General features: G+C 46.7%; 1 long non-coding RNA gene and 1 other non-coding gene across 3 annotated transcripts; both read right to left on the reverse strand.

Moving 5' to 3' along the window:
- Nucleotides 1-712: 712 nt before the first annotated feature.
- LOC119806225 lies at nt 713-4,353 on the reverse strand. Of its 2 annotated transcripts, XR_005284184.1 has the most exons (5): nt 4,339-4,350; nt 2,636-2,673; nt 2,104-2,145; nt 1,185-1,210; nt 713-895 (listed from the first exon to the last, which is right to left on the reverse strand). It is a non-coding gene; the product is annotated as an uncharacterized LOC119806225 (long non-coding RNA). The 2 variants fall into 2 exon arrangements; XR_005284183.1 differs by having other exon boundaries at nt 713-1,210; nt 4,339-4,353.
- On the reverse strand, nt 2,511-2,582 carry LOC119808588. Its single transcript, XR_005284510.1, has one exon. It is a non-coding gene; the product is annotated as a small nucleolar RNA SNORD93 (small nucleolar RNA).
- Nucleotides 4,354-13,573: the final 9,220 nt, after the last annotated feature.

The following is a 13,573-nucleotide window of genomic DNA, read 5'->3' on the forward strand; positions in this document are numbered from 1 at the left end:
TCAGTAGACACCTAACGACCATCTTACACTGCCGAATAGGCGTGGCCCTATCTCTCATATAGATGGCAGTTATCTCTACCACAGGACACACGCATTTGCCAACTTATGTTTTGTTTTTTTTTTTGAGGTTGCTTTGGTGCCTGTCCTGGAACTAGTGCTGTGATTAAAAGGCGTGTGCCACCTCTGCCCGGCTACAATGTATTAAAGACCCTCAAAAGTGGGGCTGCAGAGATGGCTTGACAGAGAGGAGCACTATTTTTCCAGAAGACCCAGATTTGGTTCCCAGCACCCACATGGCGGCTAACAACCTCTAATGCCCTGTCTGACCTCTGAAGGTTCTAGGCATATATGCAGGCAAACAGTTATCACATTAAATCTGTGTTTGTGTGTACGTGGGGGGGGGGTGTGCACGGCGGCAGAAAACTTACAAGTTGACATAATGAAACCACAGAACAAGAGCACTCCACAGACAGGTTAGGTTTATTGGGCACCAACTGTAAGGCTGCTGGAGCAGAGAACAGAATCTTATGTAGCGGGTGTGGTCGGTCAGCAATTGGAAATAACCAAACTAGCCTTACATAAAATGCTCAGCTTTAATAAAAGGGGAAAATGGGAGAAACTTACATAGCCAGAGTTCCAGCAAAGAGCAGGGAACCAAGAGAGCAAACAAACAAAAACACGGATCTTTTAAAGATATTTTGTGCCCCGGAGGGGTCACCCCCCCTCAGATAAGGGATTGGTCAGCTTCCCCAACAATCTTGGCCAGGGAGAGCTGTGAGTTAGGTTTTCTAGGGCCTTTGAAGGTTTAGGGCAGATTCTTCCTTTGTGGGTAATTCTTTTTCTTTTATGGGAAGTTCCAGACAGGCCCCCAGGAGGGGTCTGTGCCTGATGTCACCTGGAAGGGGACAGTTGACTAGCTATTTAGGGAGGAATGGGAAACAGGCCTCAAAATTCCTGAAAAAGTCGGGAGGGGGGTGTGTTTCTATTTCCTTGTGGCTATCTGCTCAGGTCAAGTTCAGGCAGCCATGTGGCCACACTACAGGGCTACTTTGCAACAGTGCATGATAAGGGGGCACATCTTTTTCTACATGAGCAGGGTTAGAGATGGGTGCTCAAGGCAGGTAAGTCAGCTGACAGGTGATGGCAGACCTGAGCAAACTGTCAGGAACATCTGATCTACTCACCATCAGGTAATTTCACTGCCATTTCCCTGAAGAAAAAAAAAAAGAGAAAAAACATAGAAACAACATTTATGATGAGACAAGAGGCCAGTGGTTGAGGAGTAGTACCCAGGAGCCCCACCGCTAGATTCCCGTGCCGTGCCGTAGTACGCTAGCTTTAAGGAAATTCTTTTATGCGCTCTTCCACTGGGCCAGGCTTGTCTCTATAGTAACAGCACTCCTTCCCTGAGAAGAGGCATGAGCTTTCTGTGCTGCTGTCAGCATGATGCCAGGAATGGGAAGAGTAGTTAGGCCCAGGCTGCCTCCTGAATAGTGTCTGCCAGCTGGGTTAGCATGTGCTGAGATAGGGATAGACTATGACCACCCAACCCCATCCCACCAGACCCAAAGGAGTCATTGAGGTTGCCAAGTTTATTCCAGTTATGTCTGAGGGCGTGACAGCTTCACACTAGATGAGTGTGAAGTTCTCCACGTATATATGTTCGAGACTACAAGGCATTTGAGCATAATACAGAGCACACATGGGAGGTACTGACCCCAGACACCCAATGGATCCCGTCAAACACCTCACTCTCCCGAGCTGCCAAAGTTTAGGGCTACAGAGGTGGTTCAGCAGTTAAAAGTTGTAGCTTTGCTGGCTATTCTAGAGAACCTAGTTTCAATTCCCAGCACCCACATAGCGGCTCACAACTTTCACTCCAGTTTCAGGGGAGCTGATGCCCTCTTCTGGTCTCGATGGGCACTGCAGGCACATGGTACATGCAGGCAAAAAAAATTTTTTTATAAATAAAAACCTCAAAAAGATCTTTTGTGTTAAACTAACGGAAATGAATTCTATAGGACAACATTTGCATGTTTCTATCTATGCAATTGGGACTGCCTCAAATCAATGTTCCGTTTGACTCTAACCACAAGTGCATACCTTTTATTCTCGAAGCTGCACCAGTTCATCTCAAGCAACAGGCTGCAGGAGAAATGCCGGAGGTAATCAATTAGACCAACAATACTATAGTAACACGCTGATGTCTAGACTATGTTGACAGTTAACTACCTTGCATAAACAGAATCCTCAGTGTGCTATCCAGTATATTTGGTAATTCAACTTGCCCTGTAAGAATCAATTCATTTACCAACACCCAATTAATTATTCTGTGTGTGCACACGGGTGCCAAAGCACTCACATGAAGGTCCAAGGATAACTTGGTTCTCTCTCCCATAGGGCCCAGGAATCAAAGGTCAGGTTTGGTACTCCTAAACCACCTCACTACACGGGCCCCCTTGTCCCTATCTATAAAGAGGTGGTGTGACCACATTAAATTCCTATTAAGTTGGCCTCAGGTAAATCCTTCAACCCATCAGAGCAACATATCCAATCAGGTTAAGAGTTCTCATCCTTGGCCAAGAATTCTGTTTCTGGAATTGTGCCCGACAATCACAAATCGTTTAACTCATACCTTGTGCTCATTAACACCCTGGGCATAAGACACAGCACCTGTTTAAGAAAAAAAAAGCATCAACAATGGTACAAGTACCAGGCCATAGCTTCCCCTCCACCCCGTTAAAAAGAAAACCACAGGCACACACCAACCTTTCTCGGGGCTCCTAACTGCCTTTGATGGCATTAAGTCCTGCCTATGAACAATACTCCTGTACAAAGCTGTGGTCTTTACATTTCTGACAGCTGGGAGTCTATTTGTTCCCTTTGTGCCATCGTTCCAACTGAATCCGTCACACAATCAGATAATTTATCAAGTTTAGAAACAAAACGACTAACTGCAGTATTTAAGGCAAGCTGAAGCACTTTCATTGATTTTTTTTTTTTTTTTTTTGGTTTTTCAAGACAGGGTTTCTCTGCAGCTTTTTTAGATCCTGGCCTGGAACTAGCTCTTGTAGACCAGGCTGGCCTCGAACTCACAGAGATCCGCCTGCCTCTGCCTCCCGAGTGCTGGGATTAAAGGCCTGCGCCACCACCGCCCGGCTTTTCATTGATTTCAAAATCAGAAGCGGCATCAATCAATCAACGCTTGCAGAAGCTGAAAAGGGAGGGGGAAGAAACCGTAGTCCTGGAACTTCTGTGTCCACAGTCCTTAGACCCTGGCTCATGCTGCCCCTCACTCTAGGCTCTCAGACTGTGTCAAACCGAAGGACTCAACAGAAGCCTAACTCCTAAACGAGACAAAACTACGGCATGTTCCTATGTTGCAGCACAGGGAATACTGGATATTGCTCACAATAGCCTGGAAGAAGGTTTTCGCTCTAAAATGGGCTTCACGAGGCGTAGGGCTCTCTGTACTGCTGTACCCGAAGGTCCCAACACTTACAGTACTAGAGCAGAAAGATCCCCTGGGCCAGAATGAGAACCCAACAAGCACAAAGTTCACATCCCAATTAAAAAACAAAACCCAAGCAATGCCTTCCTTCGTTCACTCACGTCTAAATTTAGACCTTCATAAATGTTAAAGCGGCAGTGAGCAGGCAGGACTCCCAGGTGCTCAGAAGACACCTATACCTGGCCTTAGGAACGCTCCCGGTAAACAAAGTGTTTTTACATCATGGAGCACAGAAGTTAGGTATCTAATACCCTATACAAGTGTAAACCCAGAGGCTCAGATTTATGCCCAGGATACAAAACCCAGGCAGGCTGGGTTTGTGTCAGAGAAAGGCTAGGCAGCATAAAGCGCTGGCTAATCCTGCCACTGTGGGTGCGCAGAGCGCCCTGCTTGACTCACTTGCAGCCATCGGCTCTCAGAAGCCACCCTCAAACCTTTAAAAAAAAAGTCTCTGCACAAAGTGGCATTTGAAGGGCACTTGTGGCGAGAACGCGGCTGTGTGGGCGAAATTACCTCCTTTCCTTGCTAACATTGGAATTATCCTGCTACTCTTGATCTCTGATCTCATTCGCTTCCTAAATAGGCGATGTCCCCGTCACCAGACTACTGGGCAGGCGGGAGCCCCGAGTGTGCCAAGGACCCGGGGACGGTCTTGACTCTGTGCCTCCACCCCGGAGGAGACAAATGCGAGCAGCGCCGAGGCCGAGCCCCAGTCCCACACCGAGGGGACACGCACCGGGCAGGGACCGGCCCGCGGGGCTAGCGCAGTGGGGATAAAAGAGGCCACGTGGCGGGATCTTGCGTTCTGCAAGACGAGTACTACTTACCAGGAGCACGCCGCGGCGGAAAAGGGGAGACGCCCGGCCGGACCAAGTTTAAAATGGGCTGGGCAGAGAGAACGGGTCGCAGCCAACCAGAATGGCCCAGGGCCCCGCCCTGTCCCGGGTTCCCGCCCTATACCAACTCCCCGGCCCTCGCGCGTCCCCTGGTGGCCTCAGCGCGTCCCATCCTATCCTGCGCCCAACCCAGAACCACTCACTGCCCTGACCGCAGAGGTTCTTGGCGCCAGAGTGTAGGGCGTGATTCTTAAAGTCATACACTGGATTTAGTACTATGCCACACCCTTTTGTCCTTATTTTCATTTAAAGACCCACACCTAATTATGTAACAGAATTTGCTCCTGTTTAGGAAACTGTGACGCTGACATCATGCAGAGTAGAGTAGAGTAGAATATCTTTGAAGAGGGGCTGGTGCAAGCAGAAGACCCCACATCTGGAAATCTCACTGCTGGCTGTGTACTTCCAATGCTGGCCAAGATCTGAAAACATACCGCCCTTGGAGCACTAATGTGACTCTGGACGAGAGAAGGAATTGGTATTGCAGAAAAATCAACAGCATTGAGGCCAGACATAGGTGATAGAGATCAAACTATGCCCTCCCTCAGAAGACGTGAAGTGTTAACCTCCAGTACTAGTGAATGTGATCTTATTGGGAAATAGCCTTAGCTTTGTGATTAAGTTAAGATGAGGTCATTGGGATGGGCCTTTTTTGTTGTTGGTTTTTTCCAGACAGGGTTTCTTTGTGTAGCCAGGACTGTCCTAGAACTTGCTCTGTAGATCACGCCGGGCTGGAAGTCAGTGGAGATCCGCCTGCCTCTGCCTCCTGAGCGCTGGGATTAAAGAACTGCGCCACCACTCGGCGGGGATGGGCCCTCTTAACTAAAGGTACCAGGAATCCTTCTAAGACCGGAAGACAGAAACACAGCAAAGTTTGAGGACAGCAAGGGGTGGAGAGAGGTGCGACTACACGCCCCAAATGCCAAGGACGCTGCCGGCAGCCAGAAGCTAGGAAGGCACAGGAAGGATTCCTTTCAGTGAGTTTAGAGGTAGTTTGGTTCTGCTAACACCTTGGTTTTTGGGCTTCTGGTGGCCAGAACTGTGCTGGCATTTCTGTTGGACGCCACCAAGTGCGTTGTTAAGGCACACAATGCTATCAGAAAGCGTCTATCCCCAGCTCCAGACTCAGCTAGATCACGCTCTGGGCTCTTGTTTAGCCTTTTCTCATTGTAGGGATTCAGCCACACAACATGGCTGACACTTCCTGGTTCCAGGGCCTTGCGTGTGCAGATAAAGCCCTCAGGCAGAAGTACCTAATGGTCCTGGGAATCTTAAAGGACCCCGTGACCCACGTGTAGCATGGTTGCATCATCTGCCTATGACGCAGCTGAGTGAGCCCTTGCGCTAATGCTAATACATGAGCTCCGTCATCTGATCTGCGTATGACATAACCACGCCATCCCCTCTGTGCACGCGCTAGGAAGCCCTTAAAAGCTGGAGGCACCATCTTCAGCGCGCTCTCTCTCTCTCTCTGCACACTGACTTCTCCAGGCCTGTACATGGCCCCTCTAATAAACTCCTTAGCGGGTTTGTTACGTGTTCCATGTTTCCTTCCCTCTTGCACCAGGTAATTTTACTCATCCCTTCCAGGGGGGAATATCAGTAAGATCCCGTGCTGATATAAATGTTGAGGGGAAACTGAGGTAGTCCACAGTCCTCCATTCTATCTGCTACGCTGAGGAGGAACCTGGTAAAAGTTCTCTTTTATGGGGAAGCAGGGGCCTTGGAAAGCCGCTGAAGCAGCCAGTCAATGGGATACAAGTATGAACTTTAACCTTCACGCTTCTTTTGATAGTGCTAGCTGAAAGGCAACCAGAGTTCCTCATTAGACACGATCCTGCCCTTAACCCAGGATAAATATTCAGGCCTCTCTCCTGCTATAGCAGCCGACACCCACTAGCTCATCCTTCCTGGAGAAGATCCACAATCAGTTTGGAGGTATTGAGGCCTTGCTTGCTTCCCCATCACTGCCCAGGGCAGTGCTAAGTACTTGTTACCCTGATCCAGACCAGGGTGGGGCTGGATGGGCCAGTCTCAGTTCGAAGGTCACCAGCTGAGCAGTAGTAAGACCAATTCTGCCTGAGCTGGATCCTACCGTGTCTTGATCTTTGTCTCCAGGAGCTAACCTCTCATGTCCTCAATGGACCAGCAGACACAGATGTGGGAATCTGCTTTTCTAGACTAATGAGCCCATTCATGGGCTCTTGTGTCTGTGTTTGGTGCATATTTCAGTGTGTTGCTGCGAGGCAGAGTGAGACCAGAAAGCAGCAGCAGGCGTTATTTATGGTTTAAGTGATTGCCCCAGTTGGGTACTTTTTTTAAAATTAGGGTTATTGGGCAGTTTGCCACATGCAGGTCTCTTCCCCGACAGCTTGCCTGTTCTGAGCAGCTGGAGGCTTGTGTGTGAGCCAAGAGAATGTCTGCTCTTGATGAAGCAGAACGATTTCATCTGCCTAAGTCAGCCTGCATGGCTGCCGTGGGCAGCTGGAGGATGCACAGGTATGTGCCCTGGGAACCCTGGGCTGTGATGCTCTCGCTTATGATCGCAGTGGGGCTACCAGAGAGTTCACATAATGAATTCCTCAGGTTTTTAGCTTACGCACGCCAGCCTTGTTGTCCACAATACTCTAGGAGGTATGTGGGTAACATAAGATGAAGCTGAATATTCAATGCACAGATCCCCATTGTGGATAAGAACTACCTAGACTGGAAATCTTGTCTCTGTGTGATTTTCTGTGTGTGTGCTGTACCTGAAGAGGCCAGAAGAGGGCGTTAGTTTTCCTGGAGCTGGACTTAAAGACAGCTGTGAGTCACCTGAAACATGCAGGGAACCAAACTCAGGTCCCCTTAAGAACACTATACTCTTTTAACTGCTGAACCATCTTTCCAGTCATGGAAAAATAAAATTAAAACCAACCAAACAAAAAAACTCCACTATTTTAACTCCACAACAATGCACCTTTCATTTCTTTTTATAGCAACACCCCCTCGAGAGAGTTGTCTACTATTTATGCTCTTGGTGTGGTAAGCCTCATAAGCCATCAAGGAAATGAAAACTGGAACAACACTGCGATATCACTTACACACTTATCAAAATGGCTAGAACCTAGAACTGACAATTCAAATGTGTACGAGCATGAGGAGACCCATTCATTGTTTGTGGGAAAGCAACATGGAGGTGTTCAGAAGACAGTGGGTAGTTTCTAACAACACTAACCACGCTTGCATAGTGAGACCCAGCATTTCTGCTCCTTGGTATTTACCTAGAGGAGCCGAAAACCTATGTGCACATAGAAAGCTGTGCAGAAATGTTTATATCAGCTTTATTCATCATTGCAAACTCTGAGAGCAACCAAGCTGCTCTTCAGTAGGTGACTCAACTGTCCAAGCAATGGAATATTACTAGCATTGAGCAGAAATGAGCTATCAATTCTATATTACTAAGTGAAGGAAGTCAGTCTAAAAATGCTGCACTTTATGTGATCAAACAACAGATCACAGAACAAAAGGGGAAACTTGAGAGCAGAGGGAGGAATGATGAACAGAACAGCACGTTTTAGCACACGGTAACTATTCTGCACATAGGGTGGTCACATGCCATTATGTCCTTGTCAATCCACACAGCACACGGCACAGTGAACTCTCAGAGTTGGTTCACTAAGTGTACAGATGCGCTCCTTTCGTGTGGGCTGCTGAGAGCATGGAGGGCTGACGGAGAGAACTCCCTGCTCTGTGAAATCTCACTAGGAGTTTAAAATTGCTCCAGTGGTTAAGAGCGCTTTCTGCTCTTCCAGAGTTCAGTTCCCAGCATCCTCCTCCAGTTGCTCACAGACCAGGGGATCTGATGCCCATTTCTGGACTCAGCAGATCCCTGTACCTATGCACACAGATTAGAAAAATAATAATAAATAAAAGCAAAATTACTCTGAAAAGTAAACTTTTGCTGGGCATGGTGTCACGTGTCTGCAATCTTCGTACCTTTGAGGTAGTGGTGGAAAATTCAAGAGTTCAAGGCACTCAGGTGTGGTGGCACACACCTTTCATTTGATTCCAGAATTTAGAAGGCAGAGACACGCGGACCTATGTGAGTTCAAGGCCAGCTTGGTCTACCCTTTAAAGGTAGTAAAACCCTACTTTTTAAAATAAGTTTGGGCCAGGCTGTGTTGGCACACATCTTTAATCTCGGCACTCAGAGGAAGAGGCAGCCTGGTTTCTGAAAAGTCAGAACTACACAGAGAAACCCTGTTGGAAAACAAACAAAAATGCTCAAGGCAGCCTTGGCTAGTGAGTTTGAACCCACCCTGGGCTACATGAGACCTGTTGTCAAAAATAAATAAATAAAATTAAAAATTTAAATTTAAATGAACTCTTAAACTCAGTGTGATTTAAGAATAACACAAACAAAGCTGGGCGGTGGTGGCGCACGCCTTTAATCCCAGCACTCGGGAGGCAGAGGCAGGCGGATCTCTGTGAGTTCGAGACCAGCCTGGTCTACAAGAGCTAGTTCCAGGACAGGCTCCAAAGCCACAGAGAAACCCTGTCTCGAAAAACAAAAAACAACAACAACAACAACAAAAAAAAATTAGGTAGGTGGAGTAGACAGACTATGGGCCAGGCAGTGTTAAAAAAAAAAAAAAAGAATAACACAAACACTCTCTAGAGGTCAAGGTAGGGGTGTTAAGGGATCTAGGACAGCAAGACCTTATCTCTACTAAATAAATACATATTAAAATCATACTATAAATAAAGATACAAGCCTGGGTGGTGACACACACCCTTTAGTCCCAGGTGGGTCTCTGAGTTCAAGGTTAGCCTAATCTACAAATTCCAGCACAGCCAGGGCTAAAATAAATAAGTAGAAAGTACAGACACAATAAATGAGGTCTTTAAGTGATGTGCTATCACTGAGTAGGTTACAAAAGACTAAAGCGTCCGTCACAGACTGCCCGCTCAGGCAAGCACCGTGTCTCACTGTCTCTTACCCTCCTGCCCAGAAGAAGCCAGCAGTCATGATACAAGCAGCCTTGTGGGAGGCCTACTTCAAGTCCACAGCTAACAGTCACATAAGCAAACTAAGAAGGGAATTCTTGTGGAGCCTGTGAGCAGTTCAGCCCTATGGAAGCTAGGGAGGTGACACAGAGCTTACCACAGCCAGATTCCTGACCCACAGAGGCTGTGAGGGCGAGTCTGTCCTGTAGTAGATGGCAGTAGGCTGCCAGTCACCCCAGGCCAAAGAGTGACTCTGTCTAGCAGATGCCCCTGAGGGTTGTCCTCGGCACGCTTGTGTGTCTTGCAGGTATGACACCTAAGGGTTGTCCTGTGGCCTCCATACACATGTGTACACACACGAATACAATATGCCAGCATGCATACATACACATAAGAAAGGAAGGGGGGATTCTGACTACAGAGACTTAATTGAGCAGTGATTTTATTTTCCTCACATGACATTTCAGAAGAAAGAATTTGTATGTATATGGGTACTTTGCCTGCATGGACGTCTGTGGACCACATGCATGTGATGCCATGGAGGCCAGAAGAGAACATCAGATCCTCTGGATCTGGGTTTACAGACAGTTGCGTGAAGCTGTGTGGGTGCTGGGAATCAAACTCCTGTCCTATGGAAGAGCAGTCAAAGCCTTTAACCACCGAGCCATCTCTTCAGTCTCTTATTGTGTTTATCATAAAAATGCGGTTTTAGCCCTTGTGATGGACTCCTCGTGACCACAGACGGCTGCTGAATATTCAGTAGCTCATCTGCAATTCATGGAATGCATCTTTACATGTGATGTAGCCTTTTCTTCTATACGTTGCTCATCCCAGAGTCTCATTTGGTGGTTCTATTTATATCTCATGGCTAGAATTCTGTCATGTGTCTGTCACTAGCTGCAACTGATACTGTTATAGGATATTTAACTATGTAAAGATGTGATACATTTGTTTATGCTGCACTTGCTTAATGATGTAGGGGTGTGGGTTTAACTATGTACAGATGTGTTGCATCTGTTTTACCTTGCCTGCCTAAGGCACCTGATTGGTCTAATAAAAAGCTGAGTGGCAAATAGCTAGGCAGAAGAAGTATAGGTGGGTTTGTGGGCAGAGAAAATAAGTAGGAGGAGAAATCTAGGCTCAAAGGAAGAGAAGAGAAGAAAGGACAAGAGAATGAGGAGAAAGAGAGGGACACACCTGGGGCCAGAAACCAGGCAGCCACCAGCCAGCCAGTCTCTGGAGGAAGCAGGAAAGTAAGACATACAGAAAGAAAGGTAAAAAAGCCCTGAGGCAAAAGGTAAAGAGAAACAGATTAAAATAAGAGCTAAGATAAGACTAAGCATTCATAACTAATAAAAAGTCTCTGTGTCATGATTTGGGGGCTAGTTGGTAGCACAAAAGGAAAAGTCTGGTATATGATACTGAGAAATAAATTAATGTGTGTGCACTACTAGGTCCTTTCTAAATTTGTGCAGCATAATTGAACTTGACAATGCCGCAGATTCTCCCAAATTACACGACTAGATATAGAAAAACTGTATGAAAAACAGAGTCATCTTTTTGTTCTCTCTGGAGAAGGACACAGTGTGCTTGATTCCTAACCTCCCCTTCCCCATGTCCTTCAGACCTTGTGGGAGGAAGACTTTCTGCTAACGGGAGCCAGAGTTGGAGGGACGTGCCAGGTCAGTACACTTGCTTCCCTTTGCCATCGCCAATCAATCATTTCCCGGGTCCTAGTCATAAGGTGCCGCCTGAAGGTTGGACAGCAGCGTTGTGGATGCTGTGTTTCCTTCCTTTTGTGGATCTGTTTTGCTCACCCATGAGTCAGCATTGTGCTGGGCAGGGCCACAGGATGCCTGGGGGACTTTACATCCTGGTCCACTCAAATTTATTCCGATTCAATAATTCAAAGAGGCTTTTGAGGTCAGTGTTCAGTCTATTTCTGTTGAAGGCTCAGTCTACAGGGTTTCTGATTCCCCTTTGGTGTCTCTCCAGATGGAAGGGTGGAGAGACTCGCGGCAGGGGTGGGGACAATTGACATGTGTTCTCTCTGTGCACATCTGCCCGAGCTGCTCTAAAGACAGTGACCATTGAAACATCATTCTTTCTAGATCTATATCATCTCTGGAGTTTGCTGCTGAACCTTGGGACCTGCTGCTCTTGACTTGTGATACCTTACAAATCTACCATGACCACTCCAATGTCACCTACCGTAGCTACTTAAAACAAAAACCCAAACCCCTTTCCTCCATTGCTTCCTATTTTATACTTCTTCTCTTCTTTCTGGTCTTTTTTTTCACTCTTGAGACAAGATCTCATTCTTCAGCCCAGGCTGGCCTCAAACTCATGCTTCTCCTGCTCCAGCTTCCTAAGTGATAGGATTACAAGTATGCACCACACATAGCAAGCACTATATCTATCTATCTATCTATCTATCTATCTATCTATCTATCTATCTATCTATCTATCTACCTACCTATCATCTGTATGTCTGTCTACTTTCTATCATCTACCTATCTTCTTTTTTTAGGCTTATTTTTATTTAAGCATATAGCTGTCCGTGTACCATGTGCTCACAGAGGCCAGAAGAGGTTACTGGAGCCTATTGGGAACTGTGGAATTTCCTGTAAGCAATTTGCTTTGCAGCTGCTCTGAGCAAGCAATTTGTTTTCCTATGTTTGCAGCTGCTCTGAGCACAAGACCCTCAGGAGTTCCTGATGACAGAGAAGTGGTTTCTGGTGAGCTTGCAGCTGAGAGCTAGGGCCTGGCCATTAGTCGAGGAGCCTATATAATGAAGTTGGCATTCTTGAGGAGTTCAAGGATGGCCCGTGTCTCTCTCTGTGTGCATGTGTTTCAATCTCCAGGCCCTTGCCTGGCTCACGAACCATCGTCTAGTGCAGGCGGTGCACTACAGGCATGGTGTGTCACAAGTGGAGTTGCACTACGGGAGCCTCTGGAACAAGTGGAGTTACAGACAGTTGTGAGCTGCCAAATGGGGTTTGGGATTCAAACCTGGGTCCTCTGGAAGAGCAGTAAGAGCTCTTACCAGATGAGTCATCTCTCCAGCCCCTAATCTTTCTGACTTCTATCTATCTTTTGATCTATTTTTCAACTGGCTTCCCTGAGTAGAAATGTTAAGCCTTCTTATTTCCTTCAGTTTAGGGGTCTCCTATTCTTGAAAAGTGGATAGTTATATCCCTACCCATCTCTGTTCCTGTCTCTATTTCCCCACCCATACCCTCCCCCACACCTATACTTATCAACAAAATGCATAGACACAAATAGAATTCTCCACATCAAGACTCTATGCACACAGTTACTTAGCCTGCCAACACCTCAGCTTCCCTTTGTGCCATGGGCACAGTACCAGGTGCATCTACTGTATAAGTTGTACTGAAGACAAATGCAGTTAATTTGTAGAAAGGGCTTAGAAGAGAACTCAACACACAAAGAATGCCATGCATGCATTTGCTGCAATTGTTAGCACTGCATTCCCTTCCTACTAGCAGAAAGTCCAAGAGGCAGAAACATTCTTGTCAATGTTGTATCTCCTGGTGTATATTAAATGCTGTATAGTATATGACAGTTACTAATTATTCCTTGTGTGAATGAATAAGTGAATATTCCGTAAGAAAAAGCAAAGAAAAAAGTGTGTGTGTGTGTGTGTGTGTGTGTGTGTGTGTGTGTATAATTGTTTTTTGAGACAGGGTTTCACTGTGTAGCCTTGACTGACCTGGAACTTACTATGTAGACCACCAGGCTGGCCTTGAACTCACAGTACTCTGCCTGTCTCTGTCTCTTGGGTGTTGGTGTTAAAAGCTTGTGCCACCATGTCTGGCACAATGTGTTTTGAAATGGAGTTCTGCCCTTCTAAATGGCCTCTTGTAAAGGCTGTCTGTGTCCCTGTTGATATTGTGTTCAGAACTTATCTTTTTACAAACTCAAAGAATTCTTGTAAGCTTCAGGGAGTCGGCTTAGATCCACCTTGGAAAGGTCAGATGCACCCCTCTATGAAGAACTGTCAATCAATAGCCTAAGCCTCCCACCTTTTTCTGGTTTGGGGACTCCCCTCCCTCAATTACCAGGACCTAAGAAAAAAAAATTGTCCCCTAAACTTTGCGGCGAACCCCCCTGGCCAGCAGGGAAGAACGACCACCGAGTCGAGGATTCTTCTCCT

This window comes from Arvicola amphibius, chromosome 2, assembly GCF_903992535.2.
Source record: "Arvicola amphibius chromosome 2, mArvAmp1.2, whole genome shotgun sequence".
Taxonomy (NCBI): domain Eukaryota; kingdom Metazoa; phylum Chordata; class Mammalia; order Rodentia; family Cricetidae; genus Arvicola; species Arvicola amphibius.